Source organism: Orcinus orca, chromosome 7 (genome assembly GCF_937001465.1).
Source record: "Orcinus orca chromosome 7, mOrcOrc1.1, whole genome shotgun sequence".
Taxonomy (NCBI): Eukaryota; Metazoa; Chordata; class Mammalia; order Artiodactyla; family Delphinidae; genus Orcinus; species Orcinus orca.
Window position 1 is genome coordinate 92,522,417 of NC_064565.1, and position 19,368 is coordinate 92,541,784.

General features: G+C 40.8%; 1 protein-coding gene across 6 annotated transcripts in view; it reads right to left on the reverse strand.

The window, feature by feature from the left end:
* Positions 1–11,241, reverse strand: part of PLEKHM3 (pleckstrin homology domain containing M3) — a 184,547-nt gene extending 173,306 nt beyond the window's left edge. For 2 of the 6 annotated variants that reach the window (XM_004262790.4, XM_033428868.2), the window contains exon 1: positions 11,064–11,240. The gene's annotated coding sequence lies outside the window, so the exon portion shown is untranslated. Of the gene's footprint in view, positions 1–10,889 lie in introns of all 6 variants that reach the window. The other 4 variants (XM_033428854.2, XM_033428862.2, XM_033428843.2 and 1 more) reach the window with 3 other exon arrangements.
* Between the last annotated feature and the right edge of the window lie 8,127 nt (positions 11,242–19,368).

Sequence of the window (19,368 nt, forward strand, 5' to 3'; positions counted from 1 at the left end):
GGCTGGTCTAATTTTCCAGTGACTTAGAGCTCAAGCTCTTTTTAATACCAGAAAGGACATGTTCCTTTTGAAATACCCCCGGGCAATCAACCTAAGCATTTTTCAGTCCATCTCTGTGCTTACTGTTTGCCTCTTGCAAAAATCATTGAGACATTTGATGCCCCAAGATGTTTTCCCAGAAACCAACCTAAATATAAGTGTGGGGCTTCAAATCTCCAATTGCTCTGCTATTGAAGGCAGCAATGTTATTATGCCCCTGTGGCACCCACTGCGCTGGAAAGCCAAGACTTCTCATTGAGAAGCCCATTTTCATAAAACCACCAGCATTCCAAAATGTCCTGGTTTTAGGAGCAAAACAGACAGACACAACTTCAGTTACTTAAGTGTCTAAAAATGCAGACTCAATGTTTTCCATTCCCCGTTACCTCCATGGCAGGAAAGAGTGATTAAAAAACAAACAAAAGAATCACTCAAATTACCTCCATCCTAGGACTGAGGTGAAGAAGTTGAAAAGTTCCATCATAAAAACCACGTGTGCTAGAGTCACCCTCCAACTGCAACAGGGAATAACGAGTACATGGAGGTGTCATCTAAACCAGCTGGCGTGAGACCTCGTAATGGCCACCCCAAGGAGGAACGCTGAGACCCAGCTATGCAAGATACCCAAAAAAGCTAAAGAAATAGCTTTTCAGATTAGCATCTTTAAAGATGTCATCAGCTCATATAACTATTTGACTTTATTGAGAATAATCATCTTCACATGCATGGTTTAGAGCATGGTTTATAAAGCACTTGATAAGCTTCTTGAAAAAAATCTGTAGTAATCTCAACAGAGACAGGTAAGTAAAGTAGCAGGATTATTTTAGAGATGATGAAACAGAGACCAAAATGACTCATCTACTGTCAGTGGAAGGCCCCATGGGGAAGAAAAAGAAATTCCCAGAATCCCTGTCAAATTACTGAGTCCACGTTCAATTACCTTTTAAACCACTTTAAATCACTCAGGGGCCCTGACGCTAGAAGGACCATAAACAAGGAGTAAGGTGAATTCAATCCATGAGCCACCCAAGTTTGAGGTTTTTTGATGGGACAGAGGTGTGGCAATGGGAAGAACACACATTTCTGACACCAAGAAAGGGTTTATGTCCCAGCACTGCCTTCTAAGCTGAATGACCTCCAGCAAGTCAGCCTGACTCAGGATGTCTTGGCCCTTCTTATCTGCAAAATGGAAATCCTTCCAACGTCTGTCTCCATCAGTGCACCTCTCCATTAGAGAGCTGTAATGCACAAATGCAGATAATATATGTGAAATTTTTGTAAAATCTAAAACAATTACTATTCCTATAAGAAGCTTGTTGATTTCTAACCACACAACCATTTATACTCAACAAGCGCTCACAGAGGATGGACCAAGTACCCAAACACTACGTTAGGTGATGGTACGGACACAAAACACAGCTTGTGCCCTCAAAGAGCTTAATAGCTAGTGGGGAAACAATACAAAACCAAGTATAAAAAGTGCCTTAACAGAAGTATACAAAAGGTGTTATGGGAACATAAATAAGAGGTCATTACTAATCAAGGGACAATAAAAAGTCTTAAGTGACAGAACACAATTGAATGGCATAATAACATGTGTACAGAGATGACTTCAGTTGAAACAAACCAAAGACAAACGAAACGTACAAATAAAACCAATCAGACGTGCTCTAAAAATGATGCTGCTTCTGGCATGAAGCTGTCAACCTACAGGAATATCTCTAAAGGTCCCACCAAAGCCTGAGCTCAAAGTGAACTAACAAACAATTGCACAAATGGGAGGCACAAGTGTAGAGGGCTTCCTCACAAGCTGCCCAAGTCTATCCAACCCACAGAATCTATCCGACCCACAGAAACATCCCTGGCCAGCAGAAGCATTTGCTGGGTGGCTGAGATGTCATGAGAAATGAATCCTTGCCTCACTTCCCGTTGACTTTAATTCCTTGGGTCACCGCAGCTGATTACCAGAAGGGAGAATACTCACCACTTTAACCTTCAAAGCAACAACCAGCTTATGGGTTAGCACATATTCACAAAACTGGTTCCTCTGGGCATTTAGGGTGAACGTACATGAGAAGTAGTTAACTGATTTTTTTTCTTTCCTGGCTACACTTGAACCTGCTAAAAAATGAGGCTGGGTCTTTGTTGAATGGCACCCAGAGAGTACCAGACCCATGATAAGGTCTAAGCAGAAGGTGACTCACTTCTTATTTGAAAGGACAGACGTACCCAGGGGTGATGGGCTGCACCCATGACCCCTCCCTCCCTTTTGGACTCAATCTGTGACAATGACCTTGACCTTGGTTGGCTACCAAGCAGCCTCTTACCAATTCCGTCAGGAAACAAGCAAGCCTGCCAAAAGCAGACAAAACATTGTCTTTGACCCTCAAAGATAAGGACAAGGCAAGGTAAAACAAGAGGACGAGTCTTTGTTATTTTACTATGTACTACATGAAGGCCAGAAAACTCTCTGCCCATCACACAGGACAAAGGAAAAGTTTACTAAGTATGAAGAGGAAGAACAGTAAGAACTACGTTTTCATCCACAAATCTGGGTTTAAATTTCTTTTACTGTGGACTATTATCATTGGTACTAAATGGATTTTTACAAAACAAGACAGCAACGTGTAAACATTCTGAAGTTGAATTCTGGAGCTCTGATTGGTCTTATTTCTGTGACTGTTTTGATCTGACATTAGGATGATAGGCTTATGGTAGCTGGGACTCAAATAGTTTGCCCTGCATCAGAGACAACTACTGTTATACTAAACCCTTCATCAGAGACAACTACTGTTATATTAAACCTTTCAAAAATGCCCTATAGAGGACTCCTTCAGCGTGGATGGACATATGTTAAATGTGGAATGGTGTATTTAGTGAAACGTTTAAAAACAAAATAGAGTTCTTACAACTCCTACACCAAGACCAAGATTTAAGAGTCATCACTAACATTTATTGAGCACTTCCTAAAGTCATTATGTGAAGCCCTTTATCTTCATTATGTTGTTAAATCCTCACAACAACCTTATCGGAGAGCTGCTATTATTATTACCATTTTACAGATAAGGAAATTGAGATCTAAAGAAATGCAGTACCTTGTCCAAGGTAATATGGCCAGTAAGCAAGTGGAAACAAACCTCTAAAATGCACATACTGTCCTGTATAACAATTAACTGCAAACTAATTACCCTGAGATAATACAGCTAGAATTTTACATACAAGGTGCTTTGAGTTTTAGTGTCAAACTTCAGCAACTTTAATATTTATTTTTTAAATCCTTCTGTTTGTTAATCCCACAACTCAGAAAGTTAATTGTTAAATATCCAGGGAAATAGTTTATACTTAATTTACAAAAAAAAAAATCACCTCTGTACTATTTCTGTGTCATTGTAAATTCTCCAAGGGAATAGTGGATGATAGGTGTCTGAACAAACAGAATAAAAGGCTGTTCTCTAACTAAATAGCTAACCTCAATTCTCTCAGTGACCTTGGACATATTGCTTGGAATGTCTGCAAGAGTATAGTAACTGACTCCATTTAGGCTAAACAAGTGCTTTTGCAAATGTTTACATAGTCCTAATTGCCCAAACCTTTTACTAATGTTTCCCAAAGACATCATTTTTCATTTAGCCAATAAATAGAAACACTGTAAAAATGTTTGCTTAAAAAAAAAAAAAACCCTGCAAATAAGTGTTTCTGTCAAAAGAATTAAAAGGAATATTTTCAAATTAGATGTGACTATAGATAATTCAAACATGCTTTGACTATTAAGGCATGTCCAAATAAACTGCCTCCTTCTGAAACCAACTTAACTTTTTTGGGGGACAGCGGGTGGATAGGGGACAAATATCAATGTATATGGGACTCAAGTGAAATTACAAAGTTGACCCACAATCTTCAGTCTTGTTTCTTAAGTGTACTGAAATATGATATGCCCAAGTTTTATATGATCACACTACAGTGAAAATATAGACATCATATCTAACCTCTCAGTGAAAGTTAATTACTTTTGGACCACAAGATCTGGAATTAGAAGACCTGAACTGCCCATGCACTACTACTAGATGTGTGATTCCAGGCATGTCATTTGAACCTGAATTCTAGTTATTTCAATGCAGGTCAAATAAGAATCCCTATCCTACCTTCCCCGAAGGTTGTTCTGGAATGTAAATCAAATGACGTAACGTAGTGTTTTGTGAACTCAAAGGCAGGGTACAGGATGCCAACGGGGGTCATCCGGGGTCATCCGTATGGTACCAGGGAAAGGGTTACCACAGTCTCTTTGATTTCCTCCCATTATAAACCAACAAACTGGTGGAGAGAGTGGTGACAGCAGTCAGTTTAGGAAGCTCTGAGATAAGGTTTTAATTAACTCAAGGGTTCCTCCTGCACTGTTCAGGCAAAATGAGTTGCTGCACATCGGGCTTTCTGGTAGTCTTAGAGTGGAAGGATTCAGTAGTGCAAGATTCAGGGTGATTCAAAAGGAATGTCTCTTCTCAAAGAAGAAAAAACAAAGAAGTAAAATACTCCCTTGTCTCCCAAGTTCCTGTACAGGTAGGATACTCTGTCCCTCCTCCTTTCCTCTTCCAAGTTTCTTAAAGAGTTTTTTTTTTTATGCTTTCTGACTCCATTCATTCCTCCCTGCAGAAGCACTGATTCTGCCCCAGGTGAAACTGCACAGGCAGAGGTCACCAACACTTTCCTTTTGGCTAAACCCAGGAGGTTTTTCACTCCACCTCTGACTGACCTCTCAGCAGGATCTGACCTACTCAACACCCACTCTTTGCATTGCTCTCATGAAAGCACTGATGTAAGTCTCTTCTGGAATTTCTCCTTTATCTCTGGATGCTCCCTCTGGTACCCTGTATGAGCCCCCTTCCTATGCCCACATCATAATGTAGGTGTTCCTCCGTTTTCCCCATAACCCTCTTAATTAGTTCCTCTTCCACCTGGGTGATCTTCTCCATCCCCATGGCTTCGGCAGCAGTCCATGTGACAGATGAGAAACATTGTTATCCTGAGCTCTAGACCCACATGCAACTGCCTTTCAGACATCCCCTAACTCCTAACATGCACAAAACCAAACTCCTCATCTTACCCTCAACCTGCCCCTCCTCCTGGCATTCTCCATATAGTGAAGGATATCATCATCCTTGACCCTGCTGGCTCCCTCCCCCACAAATCACTCCAAATCGGCAAGTCATGCTAATTCTACCTCTGTGAGATCTGCCAAATTTATCCATTGCTCTCCTTCTTTATGGCCTTAGTTCAGACACTACCATCCAGTTTCCTCCCTTTAGTCTTTCCCTCCACTAATCCATTCGCCACACTGCAGTTCAGAGAGGGCTTTCTAAAATTAAAACCCTGTTCTCTTCTGGATAAATCATATACTCCTTAACACTGCCTATAAGAGCTCAAGTCCACTTACTTTCCTGGGCTTACCTCTTAAATCTCCATCGTCTCTACCCCGCACCCCAAAACACAAAGGCACACAACTTGGCTAATTCTCATTCAGCCTTCAGGTCTTTGCTGAGGTATCACTTCTTCCCTGACCTCCCACGTCCATTTTGAACATCCCTCTTGTGTGTTCCCATAGCACACTGATTTCCTCAATTATAATGCTTTTCACTCTGTGTAAAACTAGCCTGCTTACTTGTGTGTCTCCCTCACTAGACTGTAACCTTCATGAAGGCAAGGATTGTGCCTGTTTTCTTCAAGATTGTATTGCTGGTTCCAAGTACAAGAGGTATGTGCCACGGCACAAAATAAGTGCTCAATTCTTACTTGTTTAATTAACAAACCAATGAATCTCTGAGGGTGGAAGAGAAGTTGTTCTGGAAAAGTTCATGGGAAAAGATCAATTAGCTAATTTCCTGGAGCATAAAAACTGCTGGTTACCTTTCCAATGTTTTCTAACCTATAATATATGTTCCTTGTTCTATGAAAATCTACATTTATAATCACATCTATAGACTACAAGGTAAAATGGATATTTAGCAATTTCCCAGTTAGATAAATGTCCACAAGTAAACTGGATAATGCAGAACAGGGCAGCTTCAGTTTGTACTGAATTATAAATTGGTTACACTAATCACGGTAACTAGACAAATAAATCTCTCCCATACTCACAAATGTGGCATATAATCGGGGAATCCAATTTAAAACACATAACTCAAATTGACAGTTAATGAGTGTATGAAAAACAAACAAAATGTTAATGAAAATAGCATGCCTGACATCTCAATACAATGGCCTCTATATTTTGACTTTGGTTTTTGCTCATAATTCATGTTGCCATTAACATTAATTACCCTCATGGACCAAATAAACTTCATACCTTACTGTCAATATGAAGGTGAACTATGTAGGCTTGTTATTGCTGTCTGGTAATACCTACAGTAGCCAATGAAACAGAGCAAACACAATGCATGGAATTTACTACTGGTGGTTATTCTTATCACACTCTCACTCATTACTCAATTCTCTGCATTAGCTTGCCCCAGAAACTCCAAGCTAGCATACAGTTCCGCTACTTATGAACCATATATAAAATCCACTCTAAAAGAAAAAGGAAAAAGAAAAAAAGCAATTCCTTTCTAGATATCCCTCCACAGGGTTTCTTTTGAAGGGTTAACACTCCCCATGAAGAAAATCAGCATTTGGCTAACAGCCAGTGGAGCAACAGACACTTTCCATACTTTTCTACAGGTGTTGGAGGAGAGTGTAAAGTGAAAATAGAAAAGGGAGCTAGTAAGAAAAAAAAGAAGGAGTAGCAGTGGTCTGGGGCTCCTGCAAACTGTCTAGAGATGGAGAATGCTAAAAATTCTGCCCAAATGGTCTAACCTTTTCAGGTTTCTATTAAAATCAGGTCTTCTGAAACCAGTAATTAACGTAGTACCCCTCTACCTGCCTGTTTCTTAAATTTGTAAATGTATGACGTGACTTCAAGTATTACGGGAAGGCTGCATACATGATTAAACTGGAATAGAGTATATTAAGTATCTGATAAGTATTCAATAAATATTAGCTTTGGATGTTTTTTAATGCAGCAGTTACCGGCCTACATCCAGTTTGGTTTTCCTAGTAATAACATGCAGAGGGCTTTTTCTTTTTCTTTTTTGCTAATGGTTATATATCCATCACAGTTCTTTGTTTTCCACTTATATAATTAACCTGAGTCCATAGCCCAAAGCCTAAAATCCATCAATCTATGAGAAAACAAAGACAACGAAAGCTCAACCATGAGCTTCCTTTTTCTATCATTTCAGTATGATATTCAGCCATCCTTCCACCACCAAGCTTTCACTGATTACCCTTATCGAGAAATAAGTTATCCAACTTTATTTCAATCTTTCCAACCATATTTATCATATCCTATCTTCTAGTCTTTCTTTAAAACATCACTTCCTGCCATATATTAAGTTATTTATGGATTTTTATATTCTCTATTATTTGACTGGACAATGTCTTAGATTCATTGTATTCCCCACAACATAGAGTTTTAACAGCTTTTAAAATAATGTTTATTGATTATTATGGTTATAAACAATTACTATATACTTATTGTTAAACATTTTGAAAATACAGAAAGTATAAAAGGGAAAATAAACAATGCCTATTCATCCTCCAATGAGAAAAAAGCACTGCCCCATTTTGGCCCTTTCAGTCCCTTTCCTTATGTAGGTAGATCTGTCTGGTTTTTTAAACATAGTTGAGAGTTGACTGCACATACAGTTCTCTAGCCTATCTCCCCCCATTTAGCAAAAATTGATAAATACCTTTCCACACTGTTAAAACTCTTCATAAACATCCTTTTACAAATCTGTATAAAACCATGTCTTTTGATGATAGCACAATTCATTTAAACTGTTCCCCTCTTGTTGAGCATTTAGACTATTGCCAATATCTGACTTTTCTAACCAAAGCCATATTAAGCACTTGTGAACATTAACTTTTAAAATATTTCTCGTAAGTTCCTTTGGACAGACTGCTAGGAGTGGAACTACTGGATCGAGGAGTGGACACATTTAGTGAGACTTTTCGTACATTCAGCCAATGAGTTTTTCAGAAAGCTTTCACATCTGCGCACCCCTCACAGCATCTAAGAGTGTCTGCTCCGCTACCCACTACCTGATGTGGAGAATTAGAATTTTTTTAAATCTATGTAAATTTGAGAGCTGGAAAAATGGTCCCTTGCTGTTGTTTCAATTTCATTTCTTTGATTAATGGAAAGAGAATGCATTTTCACATGACTGTTAGCCATTTAGTTTTCTCTTGTATGGGTAGTCTGTTCCTGTCATATTAGTTTTCTTTTGCCGTGTAACAAATTCCCACAAGCTTAGTACCTCAAAACAACACCCATTTCTTTTTTTTTTTAATAAATTTATTTATTTTATTTTATTTATTTTTGGCTGCATTGGGTCTTCGTTGCCGCACATGGGCTTTCTCTAGTTGCGGCGAGTCGGGGCTACTGTTCGTTGAAGAACACCCATTTCTTACTTCGCAATTCTGAAGGTCAGAGTCTGGGTGGGGTTGTATGGGTTCTCTGCTCAGGCTCTTTTTCACAAGGCAGAAATCAAGGCGTTGGCTAGGCTGTGCTCTTAACTAAAGGTTCTGGTAAAGAATCCAGTTCTGAGCTCATTCAGTTTGTTGACCCTCGGTCTGAGGTTCCAGTTTCCACACTGGGTCACCCTCAGCAATTCTAGGGCTCCCGCATTTCTCAAGGCTGTCCCCATGCCTTCTCAAGTGTCACCTCCATCTTCAAAACAGCATCAGCATGTTCAGTTCTTCTCAGGCTTCAGATCTCTCTGATTTCCCCAGCCAGAGAATGCTCTCCTCTTTTACAGGCCTCTTTGATTAGATTTGGCCCACCAGCTAATTTCCCCATTTTAAATTCAACTGTGCCATATAAAGAAACATGATCAAGGAAGTGATATTGCATCATACTTACGGGTTCTGGGGATGAGGGTATGCAATCTTGGTGGAGGGGCATTTTCAGAACTGTGCTTGCCATAGGGTATTAGATGTTGTTTCTTATCATTTGTTTGTGCTCTTTGTGATGTCTTAATTTCATGAATTTACCAAATAAGTGAATCTTACTGATGACTGCCAGAAGTTGCATTTTCACAATGGCAAAGACAACTAAGGATGGGGCTGCTGCATGCTAATAACGATTCTGAACACAGTCGGCCCTCTGTACCCTTGGGTTCCACATCCACAAATTTAACCAACCACAGACTGAAAATATTGGGGGGAAAAAAACTCCAGAAAGCTCCAAAAAGCAAAACTTGAATTTTGCTGGGCACTGGGCAACTATTTACATAGAATTTACAATTCTTGACATAGAATTTACATTATATGAGGTATTATAAGTAATCTAGAGATGATTTAAATTATACCAGGGGATGTGCGTAGCAGAGGTTATATGCAAGCACTACGCCATTTTATAAGGGACTTGAGCATTGTTGAATTTTGGTATCTGGAACAAATTGGAACAAATTCCCCTATGATTGTATATGACTTTGCTAACATTGGTATTTTAAAAAGATTTAATTGTGGGGAAAAGTACATTACATAAAATTCACTATCTTAACTATTTTTAAGTGTACAGTTCCAAACTATTATGTACATTCATATTGTTGTGCGACTAATCTCTAGAATGCTTCATCTTGCAAAACGGAAACTCTATACCCATTTAACAACTCTCCATTTCGCCCCTCCCCCAGCTCCTGGCAACCACCATTTTACTTTCAACATTGGTATATCTTTATTTTATGTATTTATTAACAAACATGTATATCGCAATTACTACATGCACTGTTCTAAGAACTTTAAAAATATTAACTCATTTAATCGTCATAACAACCCTATGAAATCAGTACCGTTATTATTTCCATACTACAGATTAAGAAATATAGCAAATAAACTGCCCAAGGTTACACAATAGGAAGTGACCAAGCAGGAATTCAAACCCAGAATGGCTTTATAGTTCTTGCTATGAACCATTACATTGTGAAAATACTCACTGAAAGACAAACTCATCAGGCATTAATATTATCTCCTTGATGTGCATGACTTTAAAACACTTTTCTATGAGCAATTTAATCTAATATTCTTCTAGTAACTAAAAGTTAGACTATGTGACCAAGGTGACACATGCCTACTGACCTTTTAGCCCAATTTTGGTTAAGGCATTTGTTTTTGAAGTTAATGAAACAAAATTTGCCTTATATCTTAAGGTTTGCCAATTATAATTTATGTGTGGTATTTTATAATAAAGTATCTTATGAATGAATACAAATCATAATTCACTATGACTACTGAAATTATAATACTAAAGGAAAAAAACCCAGGTATTTCTCTTTTCCAAGAAGACAAAAACTTCCAAATTAGTTTACAACAGCATAGCTCAATCTCAGTTTAACCTAGTAAATTCAAATCTGTCCTGCTTTGCAAGCTATAACTCTAGACCAGTCTCAATTTGTCATTCATTTGTATATCTCAGTAGTAACACTTTATTTGAGGAGTGGGTCTGAAATGTCCTTATCTCGACCTTTTAGCTTAGTAATCCTTTCATGGAAGACCAAATCATGCTTGTCATCAGTCACATAGTGTCATTTACTGTATATTAAAAATGAACAAGGTCAACAGATGGAACAGTCGTTGTAGTCTGAAAGCCCCAGTTAGATGTGAGTTAAAAGCTCTGCTGAGGCTTGGTTTCTAAGACCCAGGAGGGGCGGCGGGGTACTAAAAACAACACACAGAACGGGATCAGCTATTTCAACTGCTTTCTACTTATATACCTGATTCATAAAAATAAACAGACAACGCATCATACAGTCTCCCCTCACCTATTATCCACTGCACTGCTGTGCAGTTTCCAGGATGAAATAGAAACCAGAGCATGGAAGAAACAGCAAAATCACCGCTACGCCAGGGAGCTTCTCGGATACTCACAATGCTGTCATCCCCACACCCTTCCCGCAGTGGCCAGTCCGGCAGCACAGAAGCAGGCAGATGCTCACCTGGCCTCCGGCTACTTCTCCCCCTTCACCTGCGGGGCCTGCAGCCTACTTCTGGCTGTGGTTCGGCTTTGGCAGCCAGCTCTCCTCCGGTCACGGCCCGTTCGGCCACCGACCATTCCGGCCCGGCTCTCTGTTTACAAGCGCTTCTTGCGGTCCCACACTTAAATGCTTCCTTCCAGCAGCTCAGGAAGCGAGACTCGGACACACAAGGTTCCAGGCCGCAAGGACTCGTCTTTCCTGCCTTAGGGACCCAGCGCCACTCAGGGCCTGACCGCACCCTCCCGGCCTCCTTATCTCTTTGTTTTCTTACGCACAGTTTTCATCACACACTTTTTGAAAACAATGGTATGTGCCTCAGAGTCTCCTCACTGCTCCTCCCAACGCACAGATGGATGTTTGCAATTGGAAAATTTCACTTGAAACATGCCAGGGACCAGACTTGTTATTTAGCAGCTCCCTTGGCTAAGAGAATTAGAAAGAGAAGTTCTTTCTGAAAATAGAACTATTAGAACCTAGAGATTGCTTCACATTTCAGGTTTGGAGCTGCGATGAAAATCAATTTTCACTCCCCTTTCATGGTGTAGCCAGCAGGTTGAAAGAGGATGGTTTTGAGAGGAGGTCTTAACCCCCATTCGGATTCCCAGCAAAACAGAAAGTGTGTGTGTGTGTGTGTGTGTGTGTGTGTGTGTGTACGCGCACTGGTGGGCAACCTGAGTGCTCCTTTGTGAGACACTCCAACCCAACCCACAGTGACTTTGGCCACGTTGCAAGAGGATAGGGTGGTCTTGATCTCGGAGAGACAGCAGTGAGTGGTCCTAAAGAGAGATCCTAGTTCCCTGCCCAGGAATTGAACCTGGGTAGCCTGGATGAAAACCAGGAATCCTAGCCAATAGACGTTAGGAGTGGCGGGCAGGGAGGGGAGGAGGGCTGTGCGCAACTTTTTGCTAAGATGGATCCCACTGCAGAAGCCTGTGGGTGTATGTCCACACTTATTATGGGGTGGCGCCCCCTCCCTTTTTGACCCTCAAGGAGCCTTTCTGCACATGCGCAGACAGGGAAGTTTTCCTTGACCTCAGGAGTGGTAGTCTTATCTCTTTACTTTAGCAGAGCTCAGCTTCTGCCACTACCTTTGCCCTTGGAGTGAGAACAAAGTTTCAATTTTACTCCACTTGACAAACACCAGCTGTCCAGCCCAAGGGCCCATCTGTCTCCTACCTCAGTCTGGCTGGAAGACCTTCCTTGAAGTCTCCTGCTTTATTCTCCATCATAGCACACTTAGCCATTTTCTCAATTTATAATTACCCATTTTTAAAATTTACCTGTTCTACTGGCTTCTCCACTCCCACTCCAGCCTCACCTATAAACTCCCTGAGGGCAGAAACCACCACATAATAAGCACAAAGCACAGTGTGTAATGTATATATGTTTGAATGAATGAACGAAGAAATGGACACACACAAAAAAATTGTCAAAGGAGGCCAGAGAAACAGCATGATAAGATTCGAAAAATCTGATTCCTGCACTCCCTTAAAGATTAATAAGAGAATCTTTAACCATTGAATTTTTTAAAATATCTCTTTTGGTTGATGTTTAGAGTTTAAATGTTTGTTTGAAAACTTATACTGCAATTCGAGATACATCTCTTGTTCCTTAAACATGCAGTGTTCTCTTTTGCCTCAGGACTTTTGACACTGGGTTTCCTCTGATGAGAGCTGTCACCCCTGCCCCATCCCTTTAGCCTGGCCAACTTCTTGCTTTTTAAGAAGCAAGTGGCATCACACCTCTCCTGGAAATCTCTGACAGAGAAACCGGATCCTGTAAACATGCCCAGAGGAACTCACATGTTCCTCTATAAATGCACTCATCACATTGTGCCAAATTCATCTATATACTCATTAGTCTTCCCAGGCCACTGATTCTCAAACTTCAGCATGTAACAGAATCTTCTAGAATAGTGCTTCTCAAACTTTAATGTGTGGGGATCCTGTTAAAATGCAGATCATGATTCAAAAGGTCTATGGTGGGGCCTTTGCACCTCTAGTAAGCTCCCAGGTGATGCCACATTTTGAGAGTCAAGGCTCTTGGATGCATGTTAAAAATGCAAATTCTTGGGTCATGCACCCAGTTTGGGGGGGGGGCGGCCTGAGAGTGGGGGGAGATTGCCAATTATAGGAGAAATTGACGTCAGGTTGGCTCATGGGTTACCAGAGAAACCAGCAGAGGGGCACGCCCCTCACCACCCCTCGGATCAGAACAATCACCAGCTGGGACCTGGGGCAAGTGCACAGGAAGGTCAGTCATGTGAGCAGGGTGTAGGTGCAGCAGGCACTGGTCGAGCAGAGGGTATACAGAGAGCAAGAGAACAGCTATCTTGAGTGGCCCGACCAGACACCTGTAGATTCTCATTCTGGAGGTCTACAAAAAGTCCTGAATTCTGTTATTTTAGCAAGTGCCTCAAAGTGCTCCTTATTGGACTATTCTTTGAGAAAAACTATACCAGTCTATGAAGTTGGAGGGCAGGGCCAATGCTTTGTGATTTATTTCCCACCATGCATTAAGCACAGGGTCTGGCACATTAAATGCCTTAAACAGCCACATTTACAGAATGACTGGATTTACTCATTATCACTAATATAGATTCTCAGTGCGATCCCAGAAAAGGGCTGAAAAGTCAAAGGCTGAGAACGATCTCAGCTGGGCAGTTGCTGGCTCTCAGGCCTCCATTTGGTCAGCAGGGGTCATTTTGCTCCTCTGAATTTAAATATTTAAATTCACATCTCTATTCAAAAGCCCCAGCTGCTTTTTTTTTTTATATATAGACTTTTATTTTGTAGAGAATGAGCAGAGAAGTACAGAGTTCCCAGATACCTGCTGCCCCAAAACACGCACAACCTCTCCCACTATCAACATCTTGCACTACGGTAATACATTTGTTACAGCTGATGACCCTATCTTGACACATCATTATTACCCCACATAGGTATACATAGGGCCACCTATGTATACCTTCTAGACCTTGCAGTTATACTGCCAATTAAATCCCTGTTTGCTAAAGGTGGTTTGTGTTGGTCTCTGTCATTTACAACTGAAAGCATCCTAATACTCCACCATTCCAGACTTATCTCCAGAATACTTCTTTTCTCCCACTCTATACTCCAGACTTACATTTTTTTACCACTCCTGGATACTCTTCCATTCATTCCCATTATCCTGCTTTAGGATCCCCCATTATATCCCCTCTGCATCCCCTGAAGGGCAGGGAGCTTGCCTTATTCATCTTTGTATTCTCCACACCACTTACGGTACCTAGGAAATGATCTTAATAAATGTGCATTAAAACAAAGTGAAATACCAAATGACATGTAAGATTTTATTATTGTATCTCTTCATTAAAATTTTTTCAACTTAGCTTTCCTTTATAAAATAATGGTCAAGTCCAGATTCAATAAAGCAATACTGTCTTCCAAGAAATAAAACAAAAGTTGCATCAAAAAATATTTTAAACTTAATCAGAAAATGTTGGTGCTATTTATAGCCTAGAATTTGCAAGCCAAGTATACTTCACCCCATGTGCACAGATATGCCCAGGTAAAGATGATTGGGATACTCACTGAGAGCAATATCATAATATTTGTTTGTCTCATTAGGTAAATTAAAAGCGTTTGAGATGTAGAATACTAAAGTCATAAATGGAGCAGCTTAAAAGTACAACTGAGCTTGCTCTTCAGCTGGGAGGCACCCGCAAAGACATCCCATTGCTGAAATATTGAAACAGTTGCATACAAGCTGGTAACTAGCTTCTGTCCCTAAGCTTCCTAAGTGTCACAAATCGCTTTCCAAGGAATTCCCTCCTCACCCATCCTAAGATTCAACACCCAAAGGATTGATACCTGACCCTTCTTTTGCATGAGAGGCAGGGTTCTTTCTGATTAGCCAATGATCAGGCCATATATGTTTTTGAGTCTTTTGCTATCACTTCTACAAGTAGGCAAACAGAAAAAAATAGTGAAAAGCCTTCAACGAAGCAAAATATTCAATGATTCCCCACCCTATTACCACATACTATGTCTTTTTTAACCAGAAAGATCAAGAATAAGTGATAGACTCTTACAAAAAAAGTCTTTAATTGGGCAATTTGAATGTGTTTCATTTTAGTCATTCAACAAGCACATATTACAGGAATTCATTGTTCTCCAGGTAGGTGGTTCATGGGTTCATGGTGGCTTGTATGATGGTTAGTACCAACCAGAGGCCTCCATTAAGAGCTTACCTGTTGATGGAATGGTCCAGAAAGTTAAAACCTTGTAAAAGGAAAACTTCTTCAATCTTGACATGGGACAGAACCTTTTTGTATGATATATTCTGAACTTCCTTCTGGGAAAACCTAGCATTCCTGATAAAATGCCTAAGAAATCTGCAAAGCTAGGTAAACTTTAACAGCATTAGGAGCTGCAGGAGTTGCTGCCCTTCAACACCTGGCCTGAAAGCTATCTGAGAAGCTTTCTCCCTGGCTATAGTCCTCATTTTGCCCCAAATAAAACTTAACTTACCAAAAAAAAAAAGAGTTGCAGGTTGAGTTCCCAGGAAGCAAACTCAGAGAGAGTTCAGCATGCAGGGAGTGCCCGTGGGATCAGCACGTGTGTATAGGAGGGGTGAGAGCCAAACTGGGCAGAGGGAAAGGTAGAGTTGTAAGGCCCAACAGCAGCCTTGCCACCCCCATGAAGACCTCTGAGACAGAGTGGCCTGTCAGAGGCTTTAGAATAGTCCTGAATCGGGCCAAGAACAAGTGGTGTGCTGGCAAATTGACTCTGAAAAAACAAAAGGCCTGATTTGTTACTGTCTGCCAATTTCCATGGTGTAAACACCACACGATGCCTAATTTCAAGTTCTGGATGTCGTGTCACTGAACATGGGGTTGGAGATGTGCACAGTCAGGTCTCAAGGGCCAGCAGAAGCTGGCTCCAGCACACCACTGGCCAAGACGGCCAGGTCTTTCCATGTCCACATCCATCAGTCAGTGGATGTGGGCTACTCTGAGAGGGAGCACGGTCTTAGGCAAGGTGGCCCTCTGCAGTTGATACAGTCCTTGGAGGGTTTGACCACTGAAGGCAATCTACTGCCACCACTTCCAGCAGCTGGGGCAATGAGTCCTTTTTTGATAGGGGATCTGGGCAGCCCATCACAGAGTCCACCGTACTTGCTCTGGGAAACAAGTCACCTGCCTACTCAACTAACTGTCAGTCAAGAGTCTAGTCATCTTTACCCTCTAGATGGAAAGATGTCCAGCAGTCCAAAACAGTAAATACCCAACAAGTGATAAAGGCAGAAGAAATTCCAGAAGTTCAGAAGATTAGAGGGAGGATGGAGCCACTCAGACAGGCCTCTACAAAAAACCAAGGGCTTGAGCCTACCTTGAAGGATAAGTAGAATTGGGGTAGAAAAGCAAAGGAGACTGAATGGAAGCCGCCTTGTCTTGTAATTAAAATCCTGGCTCTGGCGCTTATTCATTCTCAGGTCTTCACAAATTATTTTACTTCTCTGTGCCTCAGTTTCCCCATAGGTAAAATGGGGATGGTGACAATAATAATAATGTAATAATAGCAATAATATTATCTACCTCAAAGTGTTTTGAATAAGTTAGTTTACAGTAAAAGTTTGTATTAGTGTTTGGCAATATAAGGCCCCCAATAAGTGAGCTGTTATTTCATGGAGCTAAATGTGAAGATATTACATTGCACAGTGGTGGAAAAAAAAAAAATTACACACACATATACATACATACAAAGTTCATTTCACCAGAACCGGGGAGCTGAGCAGGTATACTCTGATATTTACAAGAGCCAGGGCAAGAAAACAAATGGATGCCTTCAGTTTCCCAGCCCAGACCCTGTCCTGCACCACAAAGCCCCAAATATGTTCATGCAGACAACCCGGCTGCCATGCCTAACTTTATTGACAGCTTTCCCAGCCATAGTCACTCCTCAGGCTTTTGAGAACACCCTGGCAGCTGGATTAGCACCCAGGAAGCCCTGGGGAAAAAGCCTGTACAGCTCTAGAGATAGACCCTTGGCTTTGGTACAGGGAATTCTGATGCCCCAGCAACCTGGTCTAGAAGGAGGAAGCTCTAGGTAGTCACCTTCTTGTCCAGAAAGAGATGTAGCCAGAGGAGGACCTAAAGCACAGAGCCCAGGTCAGCAGCCCAGTTGCCCAGATCTAAGGGTAGTACTTAGTAGTTCTACTGGGGATCAACCCTTATAATGCAATATTCCATCTTTAGTACTTATGCAATTATGATAAAGTAATCATGTCGTAAAAGAGGCTTTGCTATACTAGAAAAGGCACTGGATTGGGGATCAGGACCTCTGAATTATGACCTAGCCACAAAGTCTAGGATGATGGATTATGTTTATTATACTCGTTATAACTCAACACCAAACACCATGATAGTCCACAGTAAGATCTAATGAAAAATTTGTATTTGTAATGTCGAAGACTATTGAGTTCCAGAATTCAATTTGGTTTTAAGAGTAATTTTTAAGGTTGTTTTTTGTTTGTTTGATAAATTTATTTATTTATGTTTGGCTGCGTTGGGTCTTCGTAGCTGCGCCCAGGCTTTCTTTAGTTGTGTTAAGCGCAGGCGGATTCTTAACCACTTCGCCACCAGGGAAGCCCAAGCTTGTTTTTTTAAAAAAACTCTAACCCAAGGTTCAAGCCTATCCCTAAGAGCTGGATCCCCTTTTCCTTTCTTATCTGTTGTAAAATTCTCTCTCCTTCCCCACACACCCAAATGAACTTTAACACTATTCAGTCCTTTTCACCAGAATGGGAATCACTGATACAAAAGAGCCCAAGGCCCAAAACGCTTTCTTCAGTTCCTGCAGGAGGAGTCCTTATTTCACACATTTTAACGAATTATAATGCAAATGAAGCCATTACCCAACAGGTAGATTGTTAATGGTGCATGTACTAGAAACCAACATCTCTCAGATAGATATCACTTTGTAAATTCATGCTTTTGAAACTAAATAACATCAGAAATTAAATTATTCAGAAGGAACCCTACACATAAGCTGTTCACAGTCACTAAAATGAAAGGTAGATGTTAAAATGAATGAGAATGGAATGGAACATCCTCTTACTTTTTCCAAGCAGAATATTTCCTGGCCTGTGGTGCCTTTCTAGAACCCAGAATGAGAAAATAGCTTTTATCCTGTTGGCTGCAGTGTAATTGTTCTTTCCAGAAGTTGTCAAACAGGGTGTGTGTGTGTGTGTGTGTGTGTGTGTGTGTGTGTGTGTGTGTGTTGGGGACGCTTTGTGAGACTCGCTGAGCTGCGCATAACTCACTCCCATGTATTTGTGTAACTGGAGTCATCCCACTTTGTTATGCTGGCCTGTTTTCACACTCTGTTCAAAAACTTGAATTAGACCATTCTGGAACCCCTGAAAAAGTCCTGTAGGCAAAGAGCAGGTTCCAGCCAGAGTTGACTCACTTCTGTGTATCTGAATGCTGTTGTACACGTTTTTATTACAAAGTTGCTCATGACTGAACTTCTTCATACTTTCACGTGGGAGCATTTGACCCTTCCCAAATAAATGAACCTTGCCCTTTTTCCACATGCTCTGCCCAGGACATAATTTGTTTTTAAATATAACTACATAGTTGTGAAATAAAATTCATATTTTATGGCAAGACAAGAAAAATTTAAACAAAAAAAATTCTTCTCTGCCTTTTGGCCTCCCCTCTCCCCCACGTGCATTGTGTATTGGCATCACGCATCAACCAAGCCTCCCCCATGGGCAGGAATACCTGCTCAACCATAAAGAGCAACATTCTGCCAGCACCAACAAGACAACTCCTGAAAGAGAACATTCCTTCCTGATCTTGTAAGTGGTCACATGACCCCCCACAATGATGCTTAAATCTAGATTATGTGAACTGTCAATAACACGCCTTTTGATGTACAGCCCTCTGTCTCAAAAATCTTACTGTGCCTTTACTTCTAACGGGGGTGGGGAACAGTTCTCGGAGATTTCTGAGATGTTCTTCTTGGGTTATAATCCTCAAATTTGGTTTGAATAAAATTTTCCATTTCTTTCTTAGATCGACTGATTAATTTTTTTCAACATGGTTAGAAAAAAGAGTTGCAAGCATCAGGAGAGAGGGCCCTCCTATTAGTTTTGTCTTCTACTCTTTTTCTTCCACAATTATAAAGCTTTTCAGCTTTGAACAGTAGACGTGTATTGGGGTGACTATATTCTTTGCATGATTGTGGTTCAGGACTTGAAGTTTTTAGAGGACAGAGAT